The 12,145-nt window shown below is 34.5% G+C and overlaps 1 long non-coding RNA gene across 1 annotated transcript in view; it reads left to right on the top strand.

Moving 5' to 3' along the window:
• The window catches only part of LOC137520625 (uncharacterized), an 80,950-nt gene extending 69,414 nt beyond the window's left edge, over nt 1-11,536 (top strand). Inside the window, exon 6 of the long non-coding RNA XR_011021905.1 lies at nt 2,226-11,536. This is a non-coding gene — a long non-coding RNA (uncharacterized lncRNA). The remainder of the gene's footprint in view (nt 1-2,225) is intronic.
• Nucleotides 11,537-12,145: the final 609 nt, after the last annotated feature.

Here is a 12,145-nt window from a genome sequence, read left to right as displayed (position 1 = left end):
AATCACATTGGCTCACATTGATGAACAGGGTCAGGAGCCAAGCACACAGAGCTCTGCCATCCTTAAAGTGAACCTCCGGACTAAAAATCTACTCCGCAGAACTGAAAAGGCTTGGTGTTTCTTTAACTGTTTCACAGCATGAGAACTTTGTTTTTCTTACTAAAGCATCATTTTTAGCTGCATTTTAGCTAAACTCCACCCATCAAAGGAAACTGCCCGGGCTTTTTTTCCCCTGATGCTGTGCAAAGCATGATGGGATTTCATATTTTGTTATTCACGTTGCCTAGCAACTGGGAGGGGTGATCAGCACACAGGACAGTTGGAACTGTGTCTCATGCTCCCTGTCACCTCCTTTCAACCAAAAAGATGGCTGCCCTCATGAAATCAAACATTTGCCTGCTCTTTTAAAACGGGGTGGGTAAGAGATTATATTACCTATCTATTTTAATTAACATAACTAATGTAACTTAATGACAGTATGTTTGTTTAGGCTGGAGTTCCTCTTTAAGGGACCAGAGACTGTTGGTATGCAAAAAGTTAACCTTGAACACCTACATTTTTGCATACATTTGCTGAAATATGAACATGTCCATAAGCAGCCTAAAATGTAATCATATTCTGTCTGGACACATAATAATAATAATAATAATAATAATAATAATAATAATAATAATAATAATAATAATAATAATAATAATAATAATAATAATAATAATATTAATAATATATTGCTTTTTCATGTGCTGATTATTTATTTTCAGTGCATGTAAATGTACCAGCAAAACCGGACTATTACTTTCTTCCACAAATTCCTTACCCTAATATAAAAACTATTATCTCTCTATAAAGCAGCCATACCCCTAGCTAGAAATACTATTTCCAATTCCTAACCTGGCCATTACCTAATTTTAAACAGTATTATTATCATGTCATCACTTGGGTAAACCCACATGCTTGTATTCCAACGAATCTTAAAAACTCCAACTCATCAATTCACATGTTTACATAATATCTAAAACCATGTTAGAAATGTAAATTTGGCACTTATCCAAATTAAATGGTTCAGTAAATCTAAAACATATAATTTTCTCATTTTACAGTGCAAAGATTAATGTTCTATTCCTTTTCTTAATGTTCTATTTTTGCACACTGAAAAATAGCCCTCATCAATCTTCAAGTCGGGTAGCCTAATAAACACATATCTTATAAGTAATTATACCCCTCTACTGTACTCCATCTAATATGTGGGGATGCCAGAAAAGATAGGTCCAACCACATTTGGTGTTTTGAACACATTTATATAACACCAATCCTTTTAGAACCACACTTCTAAGAGAAAATGAAACCAGTCATATTGGTCACTAGCCTTCAAAAGAGATAACGATTATCTAATGACTCTAGTGCACTTAATAGCCAGTTCTGAGTAGCCAGTAATTCACTTTAATTACATTTGTACCAGGCAGAAGAAACCAATGAAGGAAAAGTGGGAGCATGAAACTCAATGTAGATAAGGCCCAAGGTGTGTCTTTAATTCAAAATCTGTAGCTGCAAATCAGAAGTGCTACTGGTAACCACTTGACAACCATGCTGTTGAGTGATAATCATTTCTTAAAAATAGGAAAATGGCATTATGAGAATCATTATATATGGTAGTTACATTTTAAATGCTATAATTGAAAGAAAGTGTAAGCGCTTTTGAATGTTAAATATGTCATGACTTATGGAAATCTGAAGGAAATACGCAGGTAAAATCTATGCTGCTAAATGGCTCTTTGCATATAACCAAGTGACTTCTTTTTACTAATCAGCTAATGATCATCTACTTGTCAGCTTCAAATTGCACCAGATAGCATGTTAAATGGTAATTTAGAAGGTGTCAGTTTATCATGAAGAAAAGCTAAATTTAAACCCACAGTCATAAGTCACACCATCTCCATGGCAGGGAAGTGAAGTAAAAGTATGATAATCTGCTGAACCAATTATTTTTTCCCCGTATCTGAATGTCAACAAGCACTAATCAATATCATTCTTTACGTCGTGAAGACCCAAGTGTATACAATTCGTGACAATGATCTGCCACCTACTTTGGCAATCAGCATGAATTTAAGGAGAGAGTTGGGGCCAGATGTAATTAGGAGGCAGCAGAATTAAATTACTGATACACAACATTGAAGGAGGCACAACTAAATGGCATCTGATGGTGTATTTATTTCAATTCTTTTCAGATAAGTGCTTTGTCTGTGGAATACTGTTTCCAGAAATCAATGCGTCTTCATATGCGGGGAAGAAGCTGTGATCCTTTACTCTGCCCGTACAGTACATTTCAACATGTCAATCTCCAGGGTTATATTTTATTTCCAAGATCTTAGCAAATGGCCTTCTGTTTTGTGTAATAATGAAATCACTGCTTTCAGCTCCAAAAGCTGAAAATTTGCATAAATACAGATAAAAAGGTAATTTGTTATGAAAAGCTAGAATCACAGAAGAAAAAAGCTTTGCAGGCAAAACAAATGATTGGTATGATTTTTTGCATACATCATGATAAAGAGATACATGTTTATGTATTTATTTTTTATTCATTTTAGCATATTTGACTTGTCAGATTTCAGTGGGATCAATGAGTTTTTATGCTAAAACTGAATACCATTTAATTTCACTTTCAATCATCATACAAACTTTTTTTTCTTTTGCCATTGGTTTTGATATGGATATATCTTGTGAACACTGTAACAGTTGAGTCTTGTTCTGTTTAAAGCTAAGTAGAGCTTTAATATATTAATATTGAAGGTGGTTTATCTAAAAGAGTTTGATGTTGAAGGTTAAGATGGGTCTAATATCAACATTTTATTTATATAGCGTTCTCTATCTCTCCCCATTAACTGGTTTAAAATCCTGTTTTTAGGACCTTTTTAAACTATGCACCCCTCTGTCTGACCTAAGCGTTGGACCAATACTTGTCAATGGAGGAGGATATCTTAACTTAGGCTAATGGATGTGTAAGTCAATAAGGCACAAATCAAAATAAAGAGTGATTGGTGTGGAACTTAGAACTGATTGGTGTAACTGTGCTTGGATGTAAGTGTGGCTATCCCTTCATGTTTAGTTCAAACTTGTTTCTCTAGATAGTCTTCACATTTCCTCTTTGTCCTTGAAACACAGTACAGAGAAAACAGTATAGAGGAAGATGCATTAATGTATTTCATTCCGCAAGGTGTTTTGTGTCTTCCCAAACCTTTGTGTGTTTCCAAATGATCTGCAGATGTTTTGTTTGAGCAGATTATCTTGGAAAATGCAGTTTTCTTTATGGGAATAATTAGCAACTAGAAGTCAGAATGCATATTCCATTCTGAAATAAGCTTTCACACTCCTTTGATGCTTAAAGACAATTAAGCTAATTACCTCTCCAATGTCATCTGCTCCTATTTGATTGTTTACTTTTTATCATGCCTGCATTAGTAGATTACTCATCTGCTGCTCACAATAAAGTGGTTAGATACACTTAGTTTCCTGTGCAGATAATAGAGATGGTGTCTCCCTAGTGATTATTAAAAGAAGGTCCTTGACCATTGCATGTTAAAGCAAAAGCACAAAAAACATATCAAAGGGCATGTAATGGAGGTTTCTGGCAAAGTATAATTACAGAGTCTAGATGAAGCTTATTAGAATCTGGCTTTTAATGTTCCATTTATTCCTGCAGTACACATAGAGAAAGTGCACTCTAATTGAGAAACATGAAAGGTGTTATTGTTTGTATTCCCAGTATGTTTGCTGCATAACACTGCATATCTCTGTGGATTCTCACTTCACTTTGGTAGAGCCTGTTTGGAGGCCTTCATCTGAGCCAGGCCAGTAATCTGTTCCTCCATTACCTCTGTTTATTTTCCACTTGTCTGTTGTGAAATTGTATTTTGAGCACTTGTGTCTGAAAAGCATTTAATAGCAAGAGACCATGTTCTTGTACTAGAAGGAAAATAGGCAATCTCTCTCAAAGAAAGGAGGAAGATTGTAGAATAATTGTATTCAGGTAGATAGAAGATAGACTATAACACCTCTGTGACCTTCATTTCACCAAATATTTTAAGGTTTCTGTTCCTTCCTATTTTAATGGAGTGTGCGCGCCTGTGTGTGTGTGCATGTGTGTGTGCGTGTGTGTGTGCGTGTGTGTGTGTGTGTGCATGTGCGTGTGTGTGTTTGTGTATGAGTATGTGTGTAAGGGCAAGCAACTCTTTCTGAGTGTATTTGGATTATAGCTTACACTGGACATTGCTGAAAAAGAGAACTGACTATATAACAATTATAGATCACCTTTCCAGTGACATTTCCATCTCTTCTCAATCGTCATTAATGACTGTATGTTACCCGGTCATGGTCATGCAATATTGTCAATGCCCACAGTGGTAATATTGCTGTTAAGAGACAGAAAGTAGAGCATATAGCCACTTCAGAGCAATATTCTATTGCAGTTCATCCTCCGTTTTTTAGGCGTTTTGTGATGTTAGTAGTAAGAATGACAATTAAAGACCGGTGTTAAAACAGGGAATTAGCTTTTCCAGGGTTGTGCTTTTAAGCACTTCAGACTTTTCATAGCATGAAGAATATTATTAGGAGATGTATAAAATCTTCACTATTTTAATCCAAGGGATGATAAGCACTGGGAACTGCACACTTTGAAATAATTGCCACTTATAGCTTTGCATTATCATTTCAGGTGCACAGTTCATTACTTCAGGGTGTCTAGAGTTATAATTTAGAATTGAATGTTATTTTTAAGGAGGTAGAATTAATCTAGAATCTTCACTGAAACATGAAAGTGTTCAGGGATAGAGGGAATAGTAGAGATGCACTATACCAGTCATTGAAGTCAATAGCATGCTAAAAATATATTTTAAGTTAGGTTAGTGAATATAGAAGCTTAGCTGACATTATTATGCAGGCACACACCAGCATGTAAAGTGGCTCCATGAATAGTCTCCTATATTGCACAGTGTCTCTAGAAGCCTTAAGCTTGCATCATTTTATTTTGAAATAGCAAATGACGTAGAAAAGATAATTTGGTCTGTCCCCTGATGCTTCTTTCAATTTTTGGGCTTATGAGGCCCCCACCAAAAACATATTAATAGATGGGAGTGGAAGGTATTTTTTTCTCAGTAGGTCACCTTGCCTTTAAGAGTGTTGATGTTACATAAAATATGACAAATATGAAATATGACAACATTTACATGCTTCTTTTTCCTTGTGTGAGATTATTTTCCCCTTCTACAGTATTTCTATTGTTGAATGATTATCATGAGTAGGATAAGAATGATTGAGGCCAAATCAATTATGTTTGTGTTAATTATAATAAACTATAGCTATGTTAATCGTCATCTAAGGTTGGAAATCCACTTGAGGCTACGTCTATGATGTGGTGAGTATTTATAAAGACATAGGAAAGCCAGTTTAGTTTTGCATTTAATTTAGGCCAGGTATTTCAGTGATTATATGTGTTTCAGCAATGGGATTGACATAATTTCAACAAGAGGCAAATGTCAATCAGTTGACTAATATACTTCTAACCAGTCTATGTGTGCATCCTAGTCGTATTATTGGTGAAAAACTGCATGTGTATTAACATACTAACAACTGCAGACACACAGTAAATCCAATCACTGAGTCTACAGCTTTAACTAAAATTGACTAACACCACTTACAAACAACTAACAAAACTAACCAGGAACTAAAGCATGCTGTACTAACCTCACTTTCTACTAACCATGCAGAGAAACAGCAAACTTTTCAAGTTCCTGACTCTGCCTGTCTTTTCTCTACTTACTACTAACTTGTACAGAGCAAACCCACTAACATCAAATGCCTGTCCTGTCTTTCCGATTGTCTGGTGGTGTGATTCAGCTGAGTGTCGACAACTCAGAGGAAAGGATCTGGAGTCTGAAATGCTGATTTACTAACATTTTCTACTAATAACCACACTAACAATATTAAAAAACACTAATATATAATGCACTTAAACAATCTGATGCTATTCGCAATGACAAATGAACGTAGTTTTAGCTTAGTTTGAAATAGAACAATCATAACTTTACAATTATTATTGAGAAGATATGATATGTTTGCAAAGAAGTTAGAGCTACATATGAAGCATAGATTTTCCATGGTGCTATTGTATCTCCTGCAGTGTCATCAATAGGTATATGTTTTCTTTTTGATGAAAAGCAGTAAAGATACATGTGAATGCAATTTCTGCAGTTCATTTCTTGTATCGCTCAGAAAAACTATCTTGACCATAAATTGATTTTAAGTGTTACAGGATGTTACCATAAATTCCTAATTACTCTACATTAGCAGCCTTGCATAGAAATGGAGGCAGTTTATTGCAGATCATTCTACATGGAACAGCATTTTACTGTTTACAATGAGAATGCTTATCTTTAGAGCTTATGTGATAAAATTAGTGGCCTGTATAACTATCTAGAAAAAAAATGTAAACAGGATCTGTGTTGAAAAGCATTATGCCAACATTGTACTTTAACATATCTATGCTAAAATCTCTATAGTCAGTAATTTGAATTACTGTTACATGTAGCCACAAGGAAACCTAATCTTTTGGCCTACTAAAATAAATCAAGATTGGCCATTTGGAAGTCTGGCCCACCTTAACATGCTATCTACCCCGGCTGACACTTGTGATAGGCTGTAGTGGGAACGATTTTATGCTTTTCTAATATTTAAACTGGTAAACAACTATTATTTTATAAAAAATAATGATGACAAATATTAGGAGAAATAGTAGTATGCCCATGGACATTCTTGGTTGACCTCCATATATAGCCTCTAATTTACATTGCCTAGAGAAAGTGGTACAACTATGTTTTTTTTTAAATATATTTTGTATTGCATTGTTCTTTGCAAGTACTGTCGATTCAGTGTTTATGGCTGAAAGCATTTGCTTACACTGCTCTTCAAAGTGAATCTATTTCATTGTTTTTGAACTTTGAAGGTTAACACATAAGATTAAAATTATACATAAAAAAATGTATAAAGGTGCTCAAGCAAATCTTTTTTTAGAACCCCAATCCCATAGCACCTGTGTTCAGTGATAAGAGGTGCCCAAGGCTGGAGGGTTACCTAGGTACACAGGAAAGTACAGGGAGTTTAACATGGGTACCTGTAGCTTTCCTGTATTTGTTTCCATTTTGTATGTGTTAATAAAGATACAGAAATGTCAAGCTTGCTCAAAAGTATATATAAAGGAGATACATTATTAAAGGTTCACCAAGCAACAAAATGTGGTTTGAAGGTAAGCAGTCTAGTGCCGAATGAAAGGGAATCTTTCTTTGTAAATTTCTTAAAAATTTTCAGTTTAAAGGAAATGCATATTGACTGGTCTGGTGAACTGGTAGTTAATTCAGCCCAAATAGTGTTAGCAAATGGTCCCACGTTTTAAATGGGTGGATCAGTAAAGCATATGTGTGCCACTTTCCTTAGGTAGCAACTGCAAACTGAGCAAAAAAAAAATGTTTCTAAAATTGCATTGAAATATGATATTTTTGTGATTTAAGCACAATGTATATTTCCACCCAATTCTAAAATGAACTCCAAAGTATTAAACCCTTCCTCTGACTGCAAAATAATTGTTTAGTGATTAGAGAAACTCTCCATTATGTTCAACTGTCTTGTGAAAAAGCATTTTGCTTTAGTGCACCAAAGAAGCTAAATTTTAACTTGTGCTTTCTAATTCTTTGTGGAACAAAACCTGTTTCTTTTTTTCCTAACAGAAAATATTGCATGTTATATTCGTCTGATATTTTTTGATTCATGCATGCAAAAAAAAAAGTTATTTTATGAAATTTGAAAATAAAATAATAACAGTGTTTAACTCTTTTGTGACAATAATACTAATGCAAAATGCATGCATAATGCTTATAACATGAAAAGCAATGCTTAAAATTCTTGTAGAGAAGATGACTAATACCTACTAACTCCCAATGCATGATGAAGGCTCTGCAAAGAGCATCTGTGCAATTAACCTATCAAGTGATCTTATACTAATCTAAAGCATGACCCACTTGATCTACTATCAGTGTATTACCCTGTTTGACTCTTATCATACATTTGCTTTGCTAATGATTGCTGTGCAAATCTTACTCTGAAATTAAAGTTTGTCTTTTTCAATGTGATTGGCTGAAATCTCCGACAAAAATAAAGTTGGAGGTTTCTAGCTAAACTATTGCAGGGATTGTCTTTCATTAACTAACATTTATTTTCTAATCCATTCTTATTCCAGGTCCAGTTCACTAAAGACATTGCTCTAGCCAATGTTGTACTGCATATTCTTATAAACTTTCAATATCCACTAAAATTTTGTGTGGGATATACAGTGTAAAAGAAACTTACTGCATGCATGTGTACAGTAAATGCTTACAATGTTTCCTGCAGCATTTTGTGTACAAGCAAAGAAAGCTACTATAGTATGATACTATTATCTGAATCAAATTAGCGGGTATCGATTGTTCCATGAATCCTGGAACGTTGCAGTCAGATTGCCTAATGTGAATAATGATTGATAATGGAAAATACTAACATAAGAAACACTACAGTTAGCTCTAATTACAAGCAATGGTGATGTAACATGTATATTATTTTATTTAAACAGGTAATCGAGGGCTACTGTGCTCATGCATTGCCATTGCATGTAATGAATAGGCTCACATGTTAATTGATCTAACCAAGAACTGCAATCTTGCAGTGATTCTTCAAGAAATACAGTGCAGTTGCCAGTGGAAAACCAACCAATAAGTCAGCTTTCATTATTTAGTAATAGTTATACCCATGAAAGCTATGTTTACTGATCCTGATGAGGTTAGCTGTATTTTGCACATTATTCTTCACTACTTAGCAAAAGCTAACATCTTTGTACTAACATCTTTGCTCTAATTACATTGCATCAGGAAAAAGGTACACAAACGTTCTTGACAAAAAGCACATTTCAATCACAGTAAAAAAAAAAAAAAAAAAACTAAATTACAATTATAAAATGTGGTCTGAGAAAGCTATCATACTATATTGTCTCCTTAGTTCTTTCTTTGTAAATAGAAATAGAGTTATACGCTCATTTGTCTTCTTGTAATATTTTAAGACTTTGCCAAGTAAAAGTAATACATTTCTTGCATGTTTATTCAACGTATCTCTAGTAAACATGTGCTGTATTTAACTTGCCTTAAATGATAATTTAATTCCTTCAACATGCATGCACAGGACTTAGCTAGATTGCAGCCATAATCCTGTTATATTGCGCAGTACCTGGATGAATGGCATTGTCACTAAGCCACAATGCATCTGCAAAGATTAATGGAAAGCACGTTAATGGATTTTTAAGTATACAGTAATCTTCTCAACCACAATGAAGCATGCAGAAGAGTGCATATAAATATTTTAATAAGTTATTATAATACCAATAGGGAGGGGGCGTTATGAAACTCCTGCTGGGAGAGGTTTGTTTGAAATAATACCCAAATATCAGACTGAATAGTTTGCTTGCTGTGTGGTTTTTAAAGGAAGCAAAAAGAACAGTTCTCTGGATACAGTGAAACTAACTAATAATAAACCTTGGACAACTGTGATCATTAAATATATCTTTATTTCAACTCATTGGGGAACATGAGGATCAAACTTCCCAGACTTATGAAGGGTAATAATCTGTTTGCTTGAGCAAACTGAACCAAAATCAAATAACAGCTAATGATGCAAGGAGATTTTCATTTCAATCTGTATATTTTCTTCAAGTTCTTTTCCATTTATTAATAAACACAAAAACCCACATCCTCCTTTACCTCACAATTGCCAGAAAAAGGCCTGTTTAGAATTCAAATAATCTTTTATTTAGCAAAGCAATTCATCTTATAATCTTTATTTAGCAAAGCAAGCTATGTTATTTTCTTTTACATCTCAAGTCTCCCCTCTCACGCTCTTCGGGATCCTAATAGTCTGGACCATATTCTCTCTTGCACGTGATCTTTGTGGATGAGAGTGTGAGTCAGTGCAACCTCTGCTTTTCCCTCTTAGGGTACTGTGGGAGGTACAGGGAGGATTAGGTAGGAAGAGGTCCGGACAGTTACTTGATGCTGACACCTCAATAAATAAGTATTTAACCACTTGTGCCCGTGCTACAGTACAATCCAGTCCTCTGCCACCATTTGTAGCAAAAGGACATGATTGTTAGTCTGCACCAGTTGAATTGCACAGTATGTCTGCTAGCATGGACCTGTGCTCATCACCTGGGGCAACTGATTCAGTATCCACATTTTGGGAAAACTATGCTCTTAACAGCCATGTGGTACATTGTGTCCATTGAGATTGTTACTGATATACTGAAATCTGTGGTCACTGATTTAGTACATTTTTCCTTGATAGCTGATGGATATCCACATTTCGTTTAAGGCACCCCATGCCTCCTCTGTTAATGAAAATCCTATTCTTATAATACAGTATCATTATTTTAAGGGAAGGAACAGCATGATGCTTCAAACTCTTTTACAATTAAGAAAAATCAGGCGTCCTTAAAGGGCTGCTAAATTTAAAATACAAGCTGCTTTTAGAAAAGAGCTAATTTTCACAAGTCACACTTTTTAGCAGCTTGTTGGAACTGATAAAATGTGAGATGCATTTGTAAAGAAGACCCTTTTTTATCTGTGTGCCACAAAGCTGATAAGAAATTGTGCTGATCTAGCAGCCTGACGATCTAGTCATAAAGTTATGTATCGCTTCCTCTCAGGAATAAACATAAAACAGCTATTGTGCACTCAACAACTGTGTTTTACACATCTCTTCAAACAATAAAACCATTTATAGGCTGAACTAGATAAAGCCAAAATTAATGAAAGCAGACAATCATAGTTTGCCTCTGGCAAATGCAGTTCTGCAGCTAATATTTCAAGTTTTGTATAGTTGTATTATGGACTATTAACCTGTACTTGGAAATGTTACTAATATCTTTTATATTTTGCATTTGAGTTTTAGCAGCCCTTTAAAGTGCTGGAACTTGAATATCATTTATTTTACTGATTCTTACTTCACTGGTTCATCCACAGGCCATTGAACACTCGCTTGCATGTAGTTATTAAATGCATACAGTATCATGGAGAGTATCATGCAGTTTAAGTCTTATATTTTTACAAACATATTTTCGATTTGTGGTTGAGCAGTATATGTACACTACTACTTCTGTGCATAAAGCATGTCATATCTTGTGTGTCCATGATGAATTGTTTAATACATAGATTGATTCGGCCTCAGTCATTGTTTTATATATGTGGGAGTGTAGGTTATATTTAGTCATAATACTAAAGCTGAAATACAGAACTTCAGATTTGAGAAGTATCTTTACAAAAGGTGGAAAGAGTTCAACAAAGGGAGTACGAAGAAGCATGTATAATCTCACTTTGTAAATGATTCATGATTGTCCTTAACACTAGCTTTATTTAATGTGCCATTATTAGCAGTTGTTGATAGAGAACCAGATTCTATACTTACAAGAACATTAGAAAGTATATATATATATATATATATATATATATATATATATATATATATATATATATATATATACATAGTTACATAGTTAGTTTGGTTGAAAAGGAAAGTCCATCAAGTCCAACCAGAAAAAAACAGAACAAAAAAACAAAACAAAAAAGACACCATCCTGAATTCGCACATTACCCAGTTGATCTAGGGGAAGGTGAAAAGAGAGAGGGAGAGAGAGAGAGAGAGAGAGAGGGGAGATTTGGTGTTACACTAATGAGAAAGTGGAGGGTAAGCATTTTCATATTACATAATTAATTTATTATTTTGGTCTTTACTTGTGTTGTATCATAACATCACCCTTTTTTTTAAATATGACAGCTTATATATTAGTGCTCAGTTTTGTTATTTTTTTAACTATCTTTTCATTTGCCTAAGGAGGGTTCATATGACATCCAAACTACCTAGGCTTGCAGTAAATGTGATTTTGATGGGCCACATGTTGTGCGAAAGTAATATCCAGTTGTACACATAATTACATATGCCTACAAACCCTGAGATCTCCATAACATCTGCTTTCTGTCTATGTGACGCTATTCCTCAGAGTGTGTGTATCAGTATGCTTTCAGAT

This window comes from Hyperolius riggenbachi, chromosome 1 (genome assembly GCF_040937935.1).
Source record: "Hyperolius riggenbachi isolate aHypRig1 chromosome 1, aHypRig1.pri, whole genome shotgun sequence".
Taxonomy (NCBI): Eukaryota; Metazoa; Chordata; class Amphibia; order Anura; family Hyperoliidae; genus Hyperolius; species Hyperolius riggenbachi.
Note: the sequence above shows the minus strand (reverse complement) of the source record. Positions and strands in the feature narration are given on the sequence as shown.